The following is a 21,140-nucleotide window of genomic DNA, read 5'->3' as shown; positions in this document are numbered from 1 at the left end:
CATCTTTATCTTCATTAACTTCTGTTTGGTTTGGGGTTTTTGGGTTTTTGCAGGGCAATGAGGGTTAAGTGACTTGCCCAGGGTCACACAGCTAGTAAGTGTCAAGTGTCTGAGGTCATATTTGAACTCAGGTCCTCCTGACTCCCAGGTTGGTGCTCTATCCACTGTGCCACCTAGCTGCCCCATCATTCATTAACTTCTAACTGAAATCCAGCATTCCCTTCAATTATGAATGTATTTAACAAATTTTATCCTGCGGATAGGTCCATAGGATTTGCCAGAATGAAAAGGGGATTCTTTTCACAAAAAAGGTTAAGAGACACACTACTACTTAAACTTTTGTTTTACTCTGAACTCTTTGCATCTAAGTGCTGGTTTAACAAAATTGAATTGATTGTATCACATTAATTGGTTCTGATGTAGTGAATTGATTTAAACTTTAAAATCATTTAGGGTATGTATATGGGCACTTATGACTTTGATATATTTTTTTTAAATCGAAAATTTCTAATTTTTACAATTCAATTAATTACATAAGTGATTATATATATATCAGATGTTGAGATGAAAAGATAAGTAAGACAGCTCTTATTTTCAAGGATAACCTTGATATCATGGTTAAAATAGATAACATGATAAGGAAAAAAGAGAGGTTCAGATAAAGTGCTATGAGAAATTTAATGGGGAAGAGATCACTTAAAGCTGGTGGGGGTCACAGAAGCAATTGAATTGGGCCTCAAAAGAAGATGAGACTTCAACAATGAGCTATGGGGATGAGGAGAGTACATTTTAGGCATCAGGTGAATAAAGTCCTGGAATGTAACACAATTTGAGGTATCTTTTCATTTTTTTCTTACAAACATGATGATCAAATTAACTGAAATAGAAAGAACAAATTAATGTAGTCTAATGTCACTTTGTAGAAAAAGAAATTTGGGTCTTCAGAGCTTGGGTAATTTGTTCAAGGTAACAAATAAAAGCCAGGACTAGCATTAGTATGGATTGGCTAGAGATTTATTTAATGTTTCTGAGTAAAGAAGGGAGAGAGGAAGGTAAAGGTGGAAGGGATTGTTTTTCTCTTACAAGACTTTTACAATGTGAATCTACAAAAATTCATGCTTATTAACTTTTTTATTGATGATGCCCTAAAGTACTAGTAGCTTAACTTTTATTGTATTTTATAAAATGTCAAAATGAAAGCAAACAGCAGGTGTTCGAAGTAGCCATTATTTCCACAAAGAAAAAATAAAGTGCTGTAGGGATACTGTGATGTTATTTCTGCTAAATCTAATTTATAAGCTGATTGCACTAATTATGGCTGGCTGATTATATTCATTTCATTTGAAGAGTCTGGAAATACAGTTTCTTAAATGAATCAGGAAACAAAATGTTTCTTTCCAAATTCGAAGGGTTGTTTTATACTTGTTTCCCTCTCCCTTCTTATTACTGGTACTTCCAAAAGGTCAAGGCAGACAGTTGCTTAAGCTCAAAGGTCTTTAGTCAAACTGGTGTATGACCTTTTCCAGTGACTTGTATTTTCAGGATATTCATACTGAAGTCTCTCCTAAGTCCTCTTTTCAGTTCATACTTTCCTCTTCTGTTGACTCTTTGGCTATACAGAAAGTCACAGAACATTCGAGCTGTAATGGATTTTAGTGCTAATATAGTGCAACCTTCTCACTTTACAGATGAAGAAACTGAGGCCCCGAGCTTAAGTAACTTGTTCAAGGTCACATAGAAGAGCCAGAACTAGAATCCTGATCTTCTGCCACCAGAGTTGTACCACTCTACCATTCTGGACACCATCTTCCTCATACTAATTCTTCATACATTTGACTACAGGTATTGCTCACACCTCAGACTATTATTTTCCAGAATAAACTATTCTATCACTAGTCTGACTTTGATAGAAAAGAGGCAAAGTCCTTGCTTCAGATTGCATGTACCTAAGTAGGGTTAAATACTAAAATAGCTTTAGCAAACTCAGGAATAGTCATTCATAACACCTCTCTTATAAGAACACCTATTTTTCTCCCTTATTTATCTTCATATTAATTTAGCATATTCTACTTTGCATCCATTATTTATGTTCATATCTTGGGAGACTGTAACTTTTATGAGGACAGAGGAGGGGTTCTTGTTCATCTTTGTTAGTAAGAATTTAGCAGTCTTTGGCACATAGGACATGCTGAATACATTTTAAATGAATGCATGAGTATTTGAGTGAGCTCAGGGAATGTGAGCCAAGGCCTTGCTTTGGGTCAAAAGGAGAAATCAGTTAAGAGGCTTTGTTTGATATTGTTTACAATATAATGGTGGTAAGAGGGAGGCTTTATAAAGCCTTCTATCAATAGAGACTGATTTAATCTAGATTATATTTTAGGTAGATTTAAACCTGTTGGGCTTGGAAACAGGAACTATTCTCTTCATGATATTAAAGCAGTTTGGGTCTGACAGCTTGAATACTTAGTTATTTGTTTCTATCACCACGCCAATATTTGATCTAGTGTTGATTCATCTGCGTGTTCATTTGGCAAGGCACTAAGTGAAATCTTAAATAGAAATTTTCAGTTATGAGAGTCAAAAGTCAACTCTTCTGCTTATATTATAGTGCATTGCATCTCCTGCCAGTTGATCTCATTGCTATGAAAAGAAAAAAAATAAGAAGAAAGAAAGAAAAAAAAAGTCCCTATGATTCTTCTATAGAGCAAAAGAGGATTATATTGGGAACTAGTGATGATACATTTCTTTTATATTGACTTAAGTTTTTAATATTTAACTTTCATTTTTATGTTGTTAAGATGTTGTGAGAAGGGGCAGCTAGATGGCACAGTGGATAGAGCATCAGCCCTGGAGTCAGGAGGACCTGAGTTCAAATCCTGCCTCAGATACTTAAAACTTACTAGCTGTGTGACCCTGAGCAAGTCACTTAACTCCAATTGCCTCGACAAAAAAAAAAAATATGTTGCGAGAAAAAAAAAAATCACTTTCCTACCTGCCAGGTTGTGTGATATACATGGCATACTAGTGACTTTAAAAAACCAGAGTAAGTGTTGTGTCTGTCTTCTAATGGTTGTAAGAATCACATGTGTGCTGTTGTGTGAATACCTGTTGAAAATTATTTTTCACTTTTTCAATTAATAAAGAATTGGAAACTTGTGACAGAATGTCTATAAGATGTATTTCATATAAGATGTATTTCTGGGGCAGCTAGATGGCGCAGTAAATAAAGCACTGGCCTTGGATTCAGGAGTACCTGAGTTCAAATCCAGCCTCAGACACTTGACACTAGCTGTGTGACCCTGGGCAAGTCACTTAGCCCTCATTGCCCTGTTAAAAAAAAAAAAAAAAGATGTATTTCCATAAGATGTAAGCTACTAAAGCTTAAAACTGCACTGACTTTTGAATACAATGTATAACAGGCAAAAAGAAAATGGCCCCTAATGTCAGTTGGGCAATTAAAGACTATCCACTATCATCATCTTCTTCTTTTTTGCAACAAACATTTATTTTCTTTTTTTCCAGTTACATGTAAGGATCGTTTGCAACATTCATTTTCATAAGATTTAGAGTTCCAAATTTTTCTCCCTCCCTCCCTTTCCTCCCCCGCCACAAGACTGCAACCAATCTGGTATAAGTTATATATGTTCAGTTCAGAAGTACTCTTTTTATCTTTTCTTTCTATGGGGTGGATAGTATGCTTCATCATTAGTCCCTTGGGATTGTCTTGGATCATTGTTTTGCCGAGAGTAGTTAAGTCATTCACAATTGCTCATCAAATAATACTGCTGTCACTATGGACAAAGTCCTCCCATTTCTGCTCATTTCACTATGCATCAATTCATGAGTCTTTCCAGGTTTTTCTAGGATCATGCTGTTTGTCATTTCCTATAATACAATACCATTCCACTACAATCATAAACCACCACAGCTTCTTAAGTCCTTCCTCAATTGATGGACATTCCCGTGATTCCCAATTCTTAGCCACCACAAAGAGTTTCATAAATATTTTTTTGTACTATTTTCCCCCCTTTTTTCTTTTTCATGAATACTATTGTTAACTATTTCCCTCCATCCTATTCCCTTCCCCATGATATTTACTTTATTATCTATCTTCTTTCACTCTATCCCTCTTCAAAAGGGATTTGTTTCTGTCTGTCCCCTCCCCCAATCTGCCCTCCCTTCTTTTGCCCCTGTCTCTTTATCCCCTCCCCCTCCTATTTTCCTTCAGCATTAGATAGATTACTACACCCAATTGAGTGTGGATGTTATTCCCTTCTTGAGCCAATTCTGATGATATTAAGGTCTTTGAGACAATTCTGATGAGTGTTAGGCTCATTTACTGCCCAGATTAAAAAGATTACTCCACCCAATTAGGGGTGTGTATTAATTTCTCCTTGAGCCAACTCTGATGAGATTAAGGTCTTTGAGCCTATTCTGATGAGTGTAAAGTTAATTTACTGCCCTGCTCCTCTCCCTTCTCTTCACCCACTCCATAAACCCTTTCCTGTTTCTTTCATGTGGGATTTCACCCCTTGCTAACTCTGCTCTTCCCCCTCCCCCTCTCCCCTAATGCATTCCTCTCACCCCTCAATTTTACCTTAAAGATGTCATCATGGGGGCAGTTGGTGGCACAGTGAATAGAGCACCGGCCCTGGATTCAGAAGGACCTGACTTGAAATCCAGCCTCAGACACTTGACACTTACTAGCAGTGTGACCCTGGGCAAGTCACTTAACCCTCATTGCCGCATAAAAATAAATAGATAGATAGATAGATAGATAGATAGATAGATAGATAGATAGATAGATAGATAGATAAGTAAATAAATACATTTTAATTTAAAGAAAGAATGTCAGGTAAAGTTTACTATTTTACCTAAAACTATGAAAGCCTTTAACAAAATGAATTTATTCCCTTGAATGCATCATTTTTAAAAACAAAATGATTTTTAATTCTAAATCTACAGTTTTATTTATAAATTTATCTCCATAATATTGCTGAAAGCAAAGAATTATTTTCTTCTTCAAAAAAGAAAAATTGGTAACAATTCACACAGCCTATAAGGATGGCTAATATGTATGTCCTTATGTATTCGTAATTCATTGCACTATGTTTATAGATATGTTTCATTATGATAATTTCTTATTGAAGTTTTTCTTTCTTAACTTTTAAAATTATTTGATTTTATCTCCTGATTGTAAATAAAGAACATTAGTAAAATCAAAGACAGAAATATATTATGAATAAAATAACTATGGATTTAAATATATATATACACATTATATATATATACACATTATATATATATATATACACACACACACACACACACACACACACACACACACATACATATACACATACAGAGAAAGGGAGAGGAGAGGAGATGAGGGGAGGGGACAGGAGGGAAGAGGAGAGGGACTATCTTAAATTTAACCCCTAGGGAGTCTGCTATCCACACTGAGCAATGTTGTTCCTTAATAAAGATTCAGTAAAGTCATATACAGGATCATCCCATTATTTGCTCCGTGAATCATGGAGGATAAGTTGAGAGATAACAGATCAGTGGTTAAGGAAATTAGAAAACTTTCTCAGATTAGGGAAAAGAACAATTGAATATGGCAAGCCAAAAATCTTTTGTGTAAAAGAAGCTGCCTATAACAACTAAGGTAACACTTTGTAACATCTGCAAATTGTTTTCCAATTTGAAAATGTTGCCTGTTGTGTGTTAGTCTCCATTGGAGGCTTTTGGCCTTCACAAAATCAACACCTATATTCTCCCTGCCCCAGTGGAATATATGGAATTAAAATTTGTACTTATAAAACCACAATTTTATAAAGCATCTCTAATTGCAACCTCCCCTGATCGATAAAGAACTGTGCCCTAGAAGACTGCCTGCTTCAATTGTCCCCTAGTCCTGGTTCTCATAAAACCTTAATATTGTATGAAGTTCTAAGATAAGATGACACTTTCTCATGAGAATATGTGTGAAGAGAAGGAAACACATAACACTTTGGTTGTTGAATACTTTATTACAAATAATAACTCCTGGAGTCAGCTGGCAAAAAATATAGGAACAAGAACGTGGAATTTTTAAACATGAAGAAATTGAAGTAAACTTGTTAAAAAGGATAAGTAAGCATGTTAAACAAAAATGTACACAAACTGAATCATGATCTTGTTATGTCCAAATCATCTAGTAGAGTAGAAATGCTAAATCATATAAACACATTTTTAAAAAGTTAGGGGAAGGATTAGCTGGCAGGATAAATATACTCTATGAAAAAGAAGAAAGAAAATATTTTGAAAAGAAAAGCCTTAAAATGTGAGTTTATTGAGCTAATGAGAAAAATGATATGATTGAACATTGATCATATACATATATATGCATGCAGACATAAATGGCAAATTACATAAGTGCATATATGTATTTAAACACAAATGTATATAGACATATGACATGTGGGTAATAATAGCATCAGACATGTATGCATGTAGTAAATATTCAAAATATATGTGCAGATTGATAGATTATAGATAGATAATTTCAAAAAACAACCCAAGGAATTAAAGAAATTTTGATTGGGTAAGACATATCTTTTTATTTACAGTGAAATTCAGTTAAGTTTTTTTTTCTCTTACAAATCTTTTACCTTGTTATAAACACCAGAGATGTTAAGATTTCCCAGTCACAATAGGGATGAATATTTAACATGGATTTTCTCTAAATGTTCAGACCAGTTCTCTGATCAAAAGGTTGTTTTAAGTGGTCAGTTCCTTAAAGCGAAAAATTTCAAAGTTAATAAAAATCACCTGCCATTGAAACTATAATATCCCCACTGCCACTGAGAGTGAAGTACTAATTGCTAATTTGGGAGCCGTTTTTGGCCTTAGAGAATTTAGACTACTAAATTGAGAATCATTCAGTACCACAACTGGGAAGTGACATACATTTAACTTGGTGGTACAAGTTTGATGCATAAACAGAGAATGAAGCCATAGTTGAGTCAGAAATGTCAAGCATATGAGCAGTGATGTTTATTCTGTTGTAACTAATTGATTTTTTACATGCACATATATTTTACTTTAATGTTCTAGATTGTAACATTATACATTTTTGTGACAGTGTTTCATGAATTAGAAAACCAGAATCTAAACTAAAGTAGTAATTTTTAGGTAGATGAATTCATAATGCATTTTAAAATCTTCTGTAATAAATAGTAGTGAAGCACTATTAAATTTACAATGTATTTCAAAATCTGCCACAGATTCTACCTAGTTATGGACAAGTCATTTCATTTCTCACTAACTCAGTTTCCTCATCTGTATAATGAGGATGATACTCAGATGTACTGCCTCACAAGCTGTTGTGATAAAAATGCTTTATAAAAAGGTTTTTCTAATTGTATATTTGAGTTACTGACATTTTATATTGATTTAATGTTTATTGAAGGAAGACAAAACCTGAATTTACCTATGTGTAATATACCTCTTTAAAAAATCAAAACTATTCTTAGTCTACCAACAATGTCATCTCATAGATTTTTAATAAATCTCTTTTTCTGACAAAAGCAGAAAAACATCAAAATGTAGCTAGGATAAATGGTTCTAATATCTAATAGACTGTCAATGTATAAATATACATTTTGATTAAGAGGTGAACCATATAGAATGTTCAAGCACTCAAATAGGCCTGAAGATTAAATAACAATTTAAGGCATTAAGGAACAAATATTTCAGAATTGGAATGAGAACCATAAGCCTGTCCTGGGCTGGACTCTTGGAATACAAAGAATGACAGTCTGTACTCAAAATGAGCTTATGTTCTCATCAGTGAAGAGTAGTGTGTGTGTGTGTGTGTGTGTGTGTGTGTGTGTTTGTGTGTGTGTGTGTGTATGTATATATGTATATTTAATTTTGTATTTTACATATCATTATGTATTTATTATGTATAAATATACTATATATATATATATATATATATATATACATACATAAAACATAATGCCCCAAAAGTTTTAGTGTAGTTTAGCTGTTTAAAACTATACTAATATATACATGATAGTGAAACACTATTGGCATAGAGGATAGAGTACTTGGCCAGGAGTCAGGAAAACCTGAGTTCAAATTCTGTCTCAGACACGTAATAGCTCTTTGACCCTGGCCAAATCACTTAACAGTTTCCTCACCTGTAAAAGAGAGATAATAATAGTACCACCCTCTCAGGGTTGTTGTGATGATCAAATGAGATATTTGTAAAGCATGTAATATATTGCCTGACTGTAAATGTTAACTATTATCATCATTTTTATTGCTATTGCCTGAGCTGAGATACCTTAAAGGGAGAGAGAGAGAAATTATCTGAAGAAGAGATAAGGAGAAAGTGCATTCTATGTATGGAAGATGGCCAGTACAAAGGCATTGAGATCAGAAATGGAGTCTCACGTGTGAGCAACAGAGAGAAGGCCAGTTTGGCTGGATCATGGTTTGAATGAGAGCTAATAAGGTCCAGTGAGACTGGCAAGGTAGCTTGGAGTCAGGTCTTTAAAAGCTAAAGGATGTTCTTTATATTTTATTCTAAAAGTAATAGGGAGACAGGAGTTTACTAAGTAGGAAAGCCTCTCTCTCTCCCTCCCTCCCTCCCTCTCTCTCTCTCTCTCTCTCTCTCTCTCTCTCTCTCCATATATATATATATATATATACATATACATATACATATATGTGTGTGAGAGTTCACATATGTAAGAGATGAGTTCAGATTAGAGTTTCTATGTGTGTGTGTGTGTGTGTGTGTGTGTGTGTGTGTGTATGCTTCTTTGAACTCACCAGGAATTGACTGATTTTCTGTGATTTTGAAATGGATTTCACTGGAGATTGGACGCTTTGGCCTCTGACTTCCTCTTCGAAAAAGGAATACCACCACCCCCCCCCCCCCCAGCAAATAAAAGAAAATCAATACTTTAAGATCCTTTGGCTTACTGTAGAAATTATATGTTAAAATTGAAACATTCACTTAAAGCTACCTTGTGAATTTAACAATATATTTAGAACAGAGCTATGTTTTTGCCTACTTTCCCCCCTTTTCAATTATTTAGTTTTGATCTTTCAAATTCCAATCCAGAAGATTACAGTGAAAAGATCTAGTGTCCTCACTGTGTGAGCTTGGCAGGCTATTTCCTACAGGACCACATGAGGGTACTGTATATCATGTGATAGGTCACCACAGGAAGAGAACTGTATCTTAGTTCTCCAGGCATGGAACCTTTATGTTCCACTCACCTGCTAGTTAAAAGACCCTAAAGAAACTAGCATTGCACAATCCAAATTCCTAAGAGGTTTATATGTACCAGAAAGGCAACATATTAATTTATTTAGTGGGACACAGAGCTTATTTGTTTTCACTCTCAGCCCTATTTCTATGTCAAGCTACCTGAAAAATCAAATGACTAATGAGAAGTATTCATGGTCCACTTGGAATCTGAACTAAAGGACCACCAGTCCAGGCCAGACTTGCTTTGCATATTCTAGCCTCCATTTTTTATTCATAATCTTCCTTTTGTCTGGATTGCCTTCTATTCTGCCTTTTACCTATCTAAATCTCACCTGTCTTTTGAAATCAAGTTCAAATCTAATGCATGCTACGGCAGTAATAACTCCCATTCCTTTTCTAAATTCTCATAGGACTTATTGCCTATATTAGTCAACTAACGGCATGTATTTTCTGGTATTGGTAATATCTTTTCTTTTTTTTGGACAAGATCTTTTATTTTAGTGTTATGAGCAACTCCTAATTAGAAAACTCCCTCTAGCAATGCAGTTGGGTACCTTCCTTGAAACTTAAAATCTTAGAGAATTTCCAGTATTACTGAGGTATTGAGTCACCTGCTCATAGCTACATAGCCAGCATATGTCAGAGGTAGGACTTGAACTCAGGTCTTAAGTCTGAGGCCAGCTATCGATATACTTATGGCATGTAATATTTTGAAGTGCACAAAATAATTTACATACATTCTTATTTGAACCTCACAACAACTTCATGAGGTAGGTGCTTTATGTGTTATTTTTGCTATGTTGTAGATGAGAAAACAAATTTAGAGAAGGTAAGAAACTCATCAGTGTTTATATATATATATATATATTTTATGTGTATTAGGTAGGATTTGAATCTAGGTCTCCCTGACTCTAAGCTCAGTCCTCTATCCACTATATGTACCATGGTATATTCTGTGTATGTGTGTGTGCATGTGTCTCTCTGTGTATTTCTGTCTCTGTCTCTCTGTTTCTCTCTGTCTCTCTCTGTCTCTCTCTCTCTCCATATATTCAAATACACACAAATGATTATCTCCTGAAGTAGTTTATCAGCTCTTTGAGATAAGGGACTTGCCCCTAAACATTTTTGTATTCTCACCAGTATCCAGTATTCTTTCTTACGCTTAGCTGAGACATTAAATCAATATTTGCTCATTTAATTTGTTGATTGGGTAAAAGCTGAATGCAGACAACTTTAAAATTAAAGATAATTTAACAGTTGATGTTATGCTAAAGTGAAATGCAGTTAATGGATTCTCTTTCTCTAGAGGTCTTCAAGTAAAGGATGGATGAACATCTTTAAGTATTTTGCAGAGAGAATTTTCCTAAAGTAGCATGGAGATCGTGGGTTCTCTTTCTCTAGGGATCTTCAAATAAAGGATGGACAATCATTTTAAGTATATTATAGAGGGAACTATACTAATGTGGAGATATTGGATTCTCCTTTTCTGGAGGCCTTCAAGTAAAGAATGAGTAACCATATTTAAGTATATTGTAGAAGATATTCTTATTCAGGTCTGTGCTGGACTATAAGGCCTCTGACTTGTCCTCCAGCTCTTGAGATTTTGTGATTCTGATTTGGAGGATACCAAATGCAATTTCGTTAGGGATGGTAGAATATACATATTTTTTACCCATTGGAACACACATTTTTAGCAAGCATAAAGTGCTATTCTTCTCCCTTTAGTAAGGCTGGATAAACATTGGTGAATTCTAACTTTTACTAGACAAATATCCCTCTCTTTCTAAATTCAATAAGCTTAAAATCTGGTTTTCACACAGCTGCAAAGCAACTGATGAGTCACATTTGGTTTAATACATTAGTAACTATACCACTGGCCATGTTGTACCACCTCCTCAGGTGAACTGCAGTTAATAGCTCCAAGTATAACTATTTTTAAAGAACCCCTTTGTCTCTTTGGTGATTTTTTGGGGGGATTTACATTCTTCCTTTTTTGTTTGTTTTCTTGCTTATAGTGTTATAATAATTAATGTAAATAATTTTCTATTTTTAATTGTAGTGGGAAAATGTTTCATCCTTTTAGCACTTCTGAAGTAGAATACAATTTCCAAAGTTCAATCATTACTTTTTTATAGCTTACATCATTACTTATAGATGACATGTTGTGAGAGACTTTAATCTTATCAGTAAGCCATTTCCAAATCACATTTTGGATTAAGTTCCTTATGAAGCAGTTTCTTATATTTAGTCCTAACCATATTGTCTGTGTTCTTGCTAACTTTAACAACATCTTATTTTTTTAATAACTTTGTCACTAGGCTTTAGGATCTTTTTTTCTTATGTAGCCTTTCAGCCAGTAGTCAGTTGGTAAATGTAACAACTGGCTCTCCAAAGCACAAGACATTTTAAAGTTTAGTCTTTGTTATTAACATTTAATTGATCACTTTTAATAGTCTAGACAATCGATAAAAAAATCATCAAGCTTTGATATGGAGAGTTGTCTGATTTTGAGATGTAAATGTTCATGGTGAAGATTTAGCAATTGGTTTTCATAAGCTACTTTGAGTTGGCTTCAGCTTAAAAAGCAGGACATTTTCAGTAAGACATATATATAGGTTTGTAACTTTTTATTGCTTTTAGAAAAAAATGCAAAGACAACGATAATTTGGTGAATTTAAAAAGGGGAGGAGAAATCAAATTAAGATTTATTCCTTTCACTATATCAAAACTGATAAAATTAAAATATGGATCTCTTCTTATTTTTTTTAGTTATGAAAATGTCTCTTAAAATTGACACACTAGCAAGGCAGGAAGATAAAATCTTCACTTTAGCTGATAGGGGAAAACATTAAAAGTAGGTATAAAATTCCAAGTGAGTCAGCAGGAATAGAATTTAAGGTCTAGGCAGTAGTCAGAAAACTTTGGAATGAAGTTTGAAGTAGTTCAGTTCAGGATATGGATTAACATTAAAGTAGGTACCACTTTAAGCAAAAAAAGAACAAATAAAAGTAGGAATATAAATTAAAAAAAAACGCAAGATATGAAGAGATTCCTAATAAATTTCCACTTTAAGGTAGTCATTAGCCTCAGCTTAGCTGAAGAGTATCTGTGATATGGCCAGAAATGTACCTACTTATATTTCAAACAGTGTGGCTCATGTTTTGCTTGACAACTGTCTTGAAGCCAGCCTTTAGCTTTGGTGCAGTTGGAATTTTTGAGAGAAACTGTTATTATAGTTACTGATAGCACTAACAGAAGGTGGACATGCATCTTTTTAATATACCTTTTGAGTCTTCCCACTCACCTACCGGCCAAACCTCCTACAATGCTTAATCTCTTTGCTGCTCCCCTAAATCCAATACTACATAGTGATGCTTAGGACATACATGCTCTCCTATACACACTCCCCTGTAGTCTCAGTCCCTCTATTCCCCTTCTCCCTCTCCATCTATCTCTCTATTTGCCTTTCTCCCCCATCTCCCTTCCCCCATCTCTCTTCCACTTCTGTATCCCTCCCTTTTCATCTCCCCTAAGATACAGAACATTTACAGATCTCCAAATTTATTTTCAAAAATGGATTCTTTGTAATCTTCCACAAACTTCATCAATAAATTTTTTAATGAGTTTGTATTAAAAACTGATTTTTGCCTAATGCAGCCTTGTCTCTATATGACAAAGAGATCAGGTGTTGTGGTTCAGGCAATTTTTACCCTCTTGCAATCTCCTTAATGTTGAGTTCTTTTAAGCAGTTAAACTTCTTTAGGAAATGGTAACAGTAAATGTTAATATCTTTTCTCCTTATCCATTTCCCATTTTTCAGCTTCTTTACCTTATTGAAACAGGACAAGCTGAAACTATTGCAATTACATTAAATGACTTCTCATTTTTAATCTATTCATTTGCTTTTGCTTTTGGTCTTTGCTCTAATGAGTCAATCCGCTTTATGTATAAAGACAGCTGGTTTGGAAATTACAGACATCTGTACCCATTACTGCCTTTCTATTAAGACAATTAATTTTTATTTTTGTGATGTTGTTTAGTATCTGGTTTCAGAATTTTCACTTTGGAAAAAAATGTCCAAGATATATAGCCAATAACTTTCTAAGTACTCTACAGTGTCTGTGACTTCTTTTATTTCTTAATCCCTCATGAATATTACAAGCAGAAAGAATCTCCCCACAAAACAGTATTGGTGAAAACATGACTCCAAGAAAGCTTCTGTGAGAAGCAGCTAAGCCAGATTTATCTCAAAAGCCTTTATAAATGAAAACTTGCATGAGGACAACAAAGTTTAAAAAAAGCATTAAAAATTAGGCAAAATTATTAACACACTATTCTACAAGTAATAGCTTTGTCACCACTTCTTTTGCACTTAATTACTGATATGCACATGGATAAGCAAAAATGAACCAAAGGAAGATAAAAGTGAGGTAAAGAACTCACAGAAAAATTACACATATCATGCATCTTGGGTGCAATACAGTTTTGAAGGAATTGAATGCATGGGTTTTTGTTTTTTGTTTTTTGTGGGGCAATGAGGGGCAAGTGACTTGCCCAGGGTCACACAGCTAGTAAGTGTCAAGTGTCTGAGGCCGGATTTGAACTCAGGTTCTCCTGAATCCAGGGACCGTGCTCTATCCACTGTGTCATGTAGCTTCCCCTGAATGCATGTTTTTTTTAAAAGATATTTAAAAGAGGACAGGATACTGGATGATTATAGAAAAAAACAAAACAGTTATATTAACAAAACTTAAAAAAACATATTTAGACTGTATTAAAAACTACTGACTCTTATGCCTATATTGTCATCTCTACAAATGTGTGTGTGTGTATGTGTGTTTCTGTAGTGAGAGAGTATCCTTGATGAAGGTGAAATAATGGAACCCTCTGGGATTTGCAATTTTCTACAACAGACCACATCTTTATAGCCATATAATTGAATGAAAAGTGCACAGAAGACATAATTCTACTCTGTTTAATTCTTGATTATCAAAAGCTTGACTTTAGGGAATAAAATGAATTTTTAGAAGTTTTCTACCAAGATATTTCATGTTTGAATTGAGATCATATAAGATTCCTTAATAAATTGAATTACAGAGATATCTTTCTTTAATAATCAAAAACATCAAGGGAAACATAAAATAAGAAAAAGCATTCATCCAAATGAAAGGGGAATTTTCTGGAGATATAGTCCCACCAAAGCTCCTGTTTGAGATAGAAAGATTAGATAGATAGAAAGACACACAGAGAAAAACAGAGACAGAGAGAGATAGATGATAGAACATCTGTTAAGTGTGACAAACATCGTGCTAAGCTGTGGGAACATAGATAAAAGTAAGCAAAAATGGCTCTGCTCTCCAAGAGCTTACATTCTAAGGATGAAAGACAACACTTAAAGGGGAGCTAAAATGGAGGGGAGAGGTTAGATTACATGGTTGAGGATGTCCAGGCAGAGTGAGTAGAGGTCTGGAATTGAACAAAATAAGTGCAAGTTGTCTTATCAAACACAGGGGATCATGGAATTCAGGGGTTCCTGTTATGTGATGAGGAAGGAGTGGAGTTGACAGCCTGGCGAAGTGCAAAATTTTGCATGATTTTGTGATGCTTTCTTTGAGCATTAGACACTTACCTCATTAAAGATATCTGCAATCAATCCAATGATATTTCCCTAACAGTCTATAAATTTGAAATGAGCACAATAAAAGAAGTCTGTTGCCCAGAATCTAATAACCACTTAGTACTTAGTATTAACTTTCTGAGTTATTCAATTGGTCAGTACATCTGGGATGGGTGTGGCAGAGGAATGATGGATTCGACCCAGAATGGAATAGAAGCAGGGGAAAAAGCTGTATTGGATTTAGGAAACTGCATAGAAAATTCAATGACTCTAAAGTGTTTTCTCTCTCTCTCTCTCTATCAATCTCTCTCTGTCTCTGTCTCTCTCTCACACACACACAGACACACACCATGTTTTAACACCAATAATAATGTATATTTGTAAATCACTGAAAAACAAAATTTCCGAGGAATCAAAATATCAGGGGACCCAAAAGACAATGAAGACATGCATGTTGGGCATAAGTGTCCTGTTACAAATGACATATATTCAAGAAAGGTCATAGAAAATGTCATAAGGGAAACATAAGATCAGAAAGGCTAGCAGACTTCACATGACAAATGGACAACTTCAGTATTGTACTCATGCTCAAGGAATGTTATTAGACCTAAAGGAATTCGTCCAGTTTCTTGGGGAAACTTCAACTGAGGATTCATAGGAGGACTTGGATGAGAATTTCACAGAATTAGAACATACGGACTCATTTCAGTCTTCATCATTAGAGGAAATTACTTTATTGAAGAGATGACAAATCCATTGAAGTATGAGGTTCAAAAATAGTTGTGCTGAAGTTGGTTATATTTTCTAATTTAAAGTTGCTTTATATTTGAAATGCCCCCTTTGTTGAAAGGAGACCTCCTTCAGCCCAAATTTGAATGCTAAATGATATAACAATAACAACATCTACAGAGCACTGTTTGGTTTCAAGATAGTTTAAATATATTATCTCATTTTAGCCTCACAACAATTTTCTGATAGTTACTACAGGTATTATTACAGCTTGTTTTTTCAGAAAAAAGAACTGAATCAAAGAGATTAAGTGAGTCACCCATGGTTACTAATCTAAGTGACAAAATTAAAAAGACATAGCCACATTGTTAGAATTGAACATTTACAAATCTCAAACTTCCACTAAAATATTGTATTCCAAACCTAGTCTTGCCTTGTTGAAAATAATTTCCTTTTTCTGATTTGAATCCTATAAATTCTGTACTCAGACCTGTGGTTTGGTTTTTTAGTACTCACCCAATCTGTCTTCTATGATCTCATCTCCAATACAGGAGCTGGGGGAAAGAAAAGTCTGTCTTTTTACCTTTCTTCTATATTCTTAGCACTTAATCAGTGCCTGACACATAGTAGATAGTTAATAAATGGTTATTAATTGACTGTGAATCCTTGTCTATAAAATCTCAAGAACTGCCAATCCCCATCTATATAAGTGTACTTCTAGAACTTGCCTCTTCAAGCAAAGTGAATTTTGCTATTAAATGAGGCTTACTGGTAACTTTCGTGATTAGATCAAAAAAAAAGGTTCTAATTGGTTATACTATTAAAACATTTTCTAGTTGCAACAAGATAATAGACAATTGTTTTTTTTCTTTAAAACAGTCACTCTTACCTAAATCAGAGCATTTAGTGGTAGAAAAGGGATCTGTATGAATGATTCAATAAAACATCTCTAAACTTAATATGGTTAATTAATTTATGACTGCTTGTTTAAATTTAAGTTTCAATATCCTCATGAGTCTTATAGTCTAGTGGGGCATATGATAAATGTGCAGCTAACAATAATAGAAAATAACATTGAGAAAGAATTTATTGTCAATAAACATTATTAAGCATTTGCTTAAGATGCCAGGCATTCTGCTGAGCATTAGGGATAAAAAGAAAGGACAAAATATGGCTGCTAATCTCAAGAAGCTCACATTTTGATGTTGGAGACATCTTATATTGTTAATTAGCTCATCTTAAGTCTAGGGGTAATATGATGGTCCCTAAGGTTCATGTAGGGGCTACCTTGAATAAAGTGTTGGGCCTGGAGTTAAGAGGAACTTAATACTAATTTAAACTCAGACACAAACTAGCTGTGTGACCCTGGGAGAGTCATTTAACTCTGTTCTTCATCTGTAAAATGAGCTAAAGAAGAAAATGGCCAACCATTCCAGTATCTTTGCCAAGAAAACCCCAAATGGGGTCACAGCAATTTGGACATAACTGAAAAGATTCAGCAACGACAAGGTTCATATGGTTTCCTCCTCCATGTGGCTTTAGAGAGTTTTAGACAAAAAGTTATGAGTTCAATCATAATTGCTCTGAGACCCCAATTACCAAAAAATCCTAACTGGTAGACATCATACATTCCTCCTTAATTTACATTTATATCTGTCTGGAGTTAACCCCAGGAGTATTTGTGGTTCAGGCAAAATTCAGATTACTGGAAACATTTGGGTAATAAAACAGCAAATAGTACATTAGAGACATGTGGAACTAAGTGCTGTGTTGTGGTGAGCAAGGGGAACAATTGGTTGTAGCCTGTTTCCAGATTCTGCTCTCTGCCATGATTGAAAGCAAATTCTTTAGCACAAATGTATTTGTGTAACTGCCATGCCAGTCTGTATATTACAGAAGGAAAAAAGAAGACAGGGATTTGCCAGCCTAGGCTGGCAGTACATGCTTCATTGTAAGTAGAGAAAGAGGACATAATGGTGGCATTGAGAATCAAGGGTACAAAACTAAGGTTAGACCCTAGGAATTCATAATGCCATAAGATGAATGAGATGCCAGAGCCAGAAAGGTAGGTAGGAAGAGAACAGAGACAGACATACAAAGACAGAGAGACGAGAGAAACAGAGACAGAGACAGACAGAGAAGGAGAAGGAGTTTAGAGCTTTTATTCCAGGAATTGTACTAAGTCTTCAGAATACAAATAATTTTAAGAAAACATTCTCTCCCCTCAAGTAGCTTACATTATAATGGTAAAAGACAACACATAAAACTTATGTATAAAGTGAGGAGTTTGTATAGAATAAAGAGTATTGGATTTGGGGAGGAGTGTGGCAAAGAGTAGAGTTGAGAGCAGTGCCAGGAGAAAAGTGTGCTCGAATGGACTCAGCCCCTTTTCAGATGGTAGTCCCACCAATCCAAGGACATGCCCACAGGGACAGTGGCATCTCCAGAGTGAGAAGGATTTTCAGGTAGAAGTGGAAAAATCCAGAGAGAGAGTCAGGAAAAGTGGCAGGAAAACGGTGAGCTTGAAAGAATTAGGCACTTGCTTAAATGGCAGTTCTAGGCAAGAAGACCAGGATCAGTGTTCCAGCATATAAACGAAACTGAGAGAACAGAAAAGGTATAGTCCATGTAGGTAGATAAAGCTGGTGCCAGAAATCCAAATCAGACAGGAAGAAACAGGCAGAAACACAGTAAGAACTAACTGTCAGGAACTGACACCTAGTAATTGAAACTGGATATGATGGCTGAGGAAAAGTACAAATCATCATGTACAGTGACAACAGGAACAAACTGGATTTATTGAAGATTGGAGAGAGCACATAGCAACAAAACTGTAATATCATAGAACTGTTGCATTTTATCCATGGTTAAAACACCCTCTTTAGGTGTTGATTGACAAGAACTGGTACTTCCCTAGGAAGTAACTGGCTAGAAACTATAATCTGGAGGGGAAAAATGTATAGGATCATAGGATTTAGGATACAAGGAATTTGAGCAATAATCTAGTACCTCATTTTATAGAAGAGAAAATTGAGACCCCAAAAGTTTAAAGCTTTGACAAAAGTATGAATTGATGGGATTAAAATCAAGATCTTTGTAACTCTATATCAGAGTACATCATTTTTGTCCTCTGTAGAATAAGGGTATCCATTAGATGGGATCTTTCCCATCATCATCATCATCATCATCATCAATCATAATAATCATTGTCATCCAAATCTTCCTCCTCCTCCTCCTCCTCACCTATTTTGCCCTCTGTGTGCAATACCATGCCTCTACCAAAATCATTGGGCATACTTTGGAACAAACACTGTTACTATATGAGATAGTCTGGCTCTCAATTTATAATGGTTCTTCTTTATCACCTGTTGCCTCAGTCATCAGAGTAAAAGTCATATGAGATGCTGCAGGTGTTTGGCATGGCATGTTTGGTTTTCTTTTTCTCTGATTATTCTTTATACATTAGTTTCTTAATATCATACTATGTTGCTTATCACAGACTCATTCTAACACTTTGATCTTGGGTTTTATCCCTTCTGAGGGCCATATTTTCTAAGGTTTTGTTGCTCAAGTCACTTCTCTGAGTCTCTTCTCTCACGTGGAAGTGGAGAAGTAGCATGAAGAAAAAGGACAGGTAGCATAGGAAGAAAGCTGAGGAAAAATGAACTTTATTTAAATCGCAGTACAGTCACTTATCAGCTACATGATCTTGGACAAGCCAATCTCATCTTCAGTTTCTTTATCTATTAAGAAGAATGACCATTCAACTAGAGAATTCCAACTGTGAAGATCAAATGTGATAATATGTACAAAAGTGGTGGGAATACTCTAAAAAAATACAGTTTAAAAATCAGTTTTGGAAAATATTAGGTGCCCACTGGCCTATGTATTGGGGCATATATAAAATATAGTTTACACAGTCATTAACTTAGACTTGCAAAACATCGTAGAAAACATCTAGCCCAACCCTCTCTTTTTACAGATAGTAAAATGGAAACCCAAAATAAGTTAAATGAGCTGCATAAATTAATATGGGTAGGAAATTATTTATCTTGGTCTGTACCCTCATCTGTCAATAAGGAGATTAAATGAGACTTAATTATGAAGAAGAACACCTTGCACAATGGGGGAAAAACAAAACAAAACAAAACAAAACAAAAAATCATTGTCTCTGCAGTCAGAAGTCCTGGGTTCAAATCCCACATCTATCTATTTGCATTGTTTTCCCCCATACCAAGTGTATCATCAAAAGGACTCACTGGACTTGCTTGGAATCAGGAAAACTGGTTAAAATTGCAGCTCAGATAAGTTGTTGTCATGGGCTAAGAACTTAATTTCCCTATACCTCAGTTTACTCATCTGTGAAATCCAATTAATGGAATAAGCATTAATAACAACAATAAAAAACTGTCATGTGGTAGGCACTGTGTTTAGTACTGAGGATACAAAGAAAAAAGTGAAAAGTCCTTGCCCTCTTGTTAATACAGTTATATTGAAAGCAATTCCTAAACTTAAAGAAATACGTAAATTAGTTGTTAGTATGACTAGTCACTAGTCTTCAAACTGCAGCTCTGGTATAAGGCATAAAGTCTTACCTCTTTCTTTTTCTGAAAATGCATTCACTCATCCATTTTTCTCATAATTCTTTCTGTACTTCTTCCTTGTATTGATTGCTTCCTTTAAAAAAATAAATGGCATGTATACATTTCTTATATCCTTTATTAAAATGTAAGATCCTTGAGGGTAGGGATTATGTTTTTCATCTTTGTAGCTCCAGCATCATAATAGTGCCTTTCACATAGTAGGCACTTACTAAATGTTTGTGGAAATTATAATTGAAATATTGAATTAATTTTTATTCTCTTAATGTCATTCTTCATGTTTGACATTGTAGATTAATAAAGAGGGAAAGGATAATATTACTCAAATTAGGGACATGAGTCAGTGCAAATAGACTTTAATTATGGAACAAATAGGTTTGAAGGAATTTCTTTTGTGCCTATAGAGGATTATAATCATATTTTTTTGATAAGCTAATATATTTCCAAAAACTTCTTTGAACCACTGTGAATATTTGCCATATTTCTGATATGAGATAAATTTCTCCTGTAATTTTGCATTTGACTCTGATCTTACTAGATTATTTTTGGCAGTGACTGCCCAAGTCTTCAATGAACAAATTTAGAATTGATCCAATTTCACCTAGTGGATAAAATTTGCAGAGAGAAAGATTTAAATAGGTCTTTAGCAAAGTGGAATGGGCTAGTTGATTTGACTTCCTGGAAAAGCTTTTCCTGATCCTAATTGTAAAGCAGAAGGTTGAGAAAGAACCAGACATCATAGTTATGAGGTTTTTTTGTTTGTTTTTTAGTCAAAAGTTTTTCAACTGAAAATCTTTGACTTTGTTTAGGAAACTCAAATAATTGGGATATAATTTCCCAACTCCTTATCATATTTATAGAATTTGAAATTTAAGCATCAAAAAAGCACTTATTCATCCTTTGTTTCCAAAAGGACTAA

General features: G+C 34.6%; 1 protein-coding gene across 4 annotated transcripts in view; it reads left to right on the top strand.

Annotated features, from left to right (window-relative positions):
• CTNND2 (catenin delta 2) overlaps positions 1 to 21,140 on the top strand; it is a 1,127,657-nt gene that overhangs the window by 78,099 nt on the left and 1,028,418 nt on the right. The window contains exon 2 of one of the 4 annotated variants that reach the window (XM_043973925.1): positions 1,689 to 1,842. The exons of the other annotated variants lie outside the window; for them this stretch is intronic. The gene's annotated coding sequence lies outside the window, so the exon portion shown is untranslated. The remainder of the gene's footprint in view (positions 1 to 1,688; positions 1,843 to 21,140) is intronic. 4 annotated transcript variants of the gene reach the window in all.

Source organism: Dromiciops gliroides, chromosome 1, assembly GCF_019393635.1.
Source record: "Dromiciops gliroides isolate mDroGli1 chromosome 1, mDroGli1.pri, whole genome shotgun sequence".
Taxonomy (NCBI): Eukaryota; Metazoa; Chordata; class Mammalia; order Microbiotheria; family Microbiotheriidae; genus Dromiciops; species Dromiciops gliroides.
The sequence above is the reverse complement of the archived record's forward strand: the minus strand, read 5'-3'. Positions and strand labels throughout refer to the sequence as shown.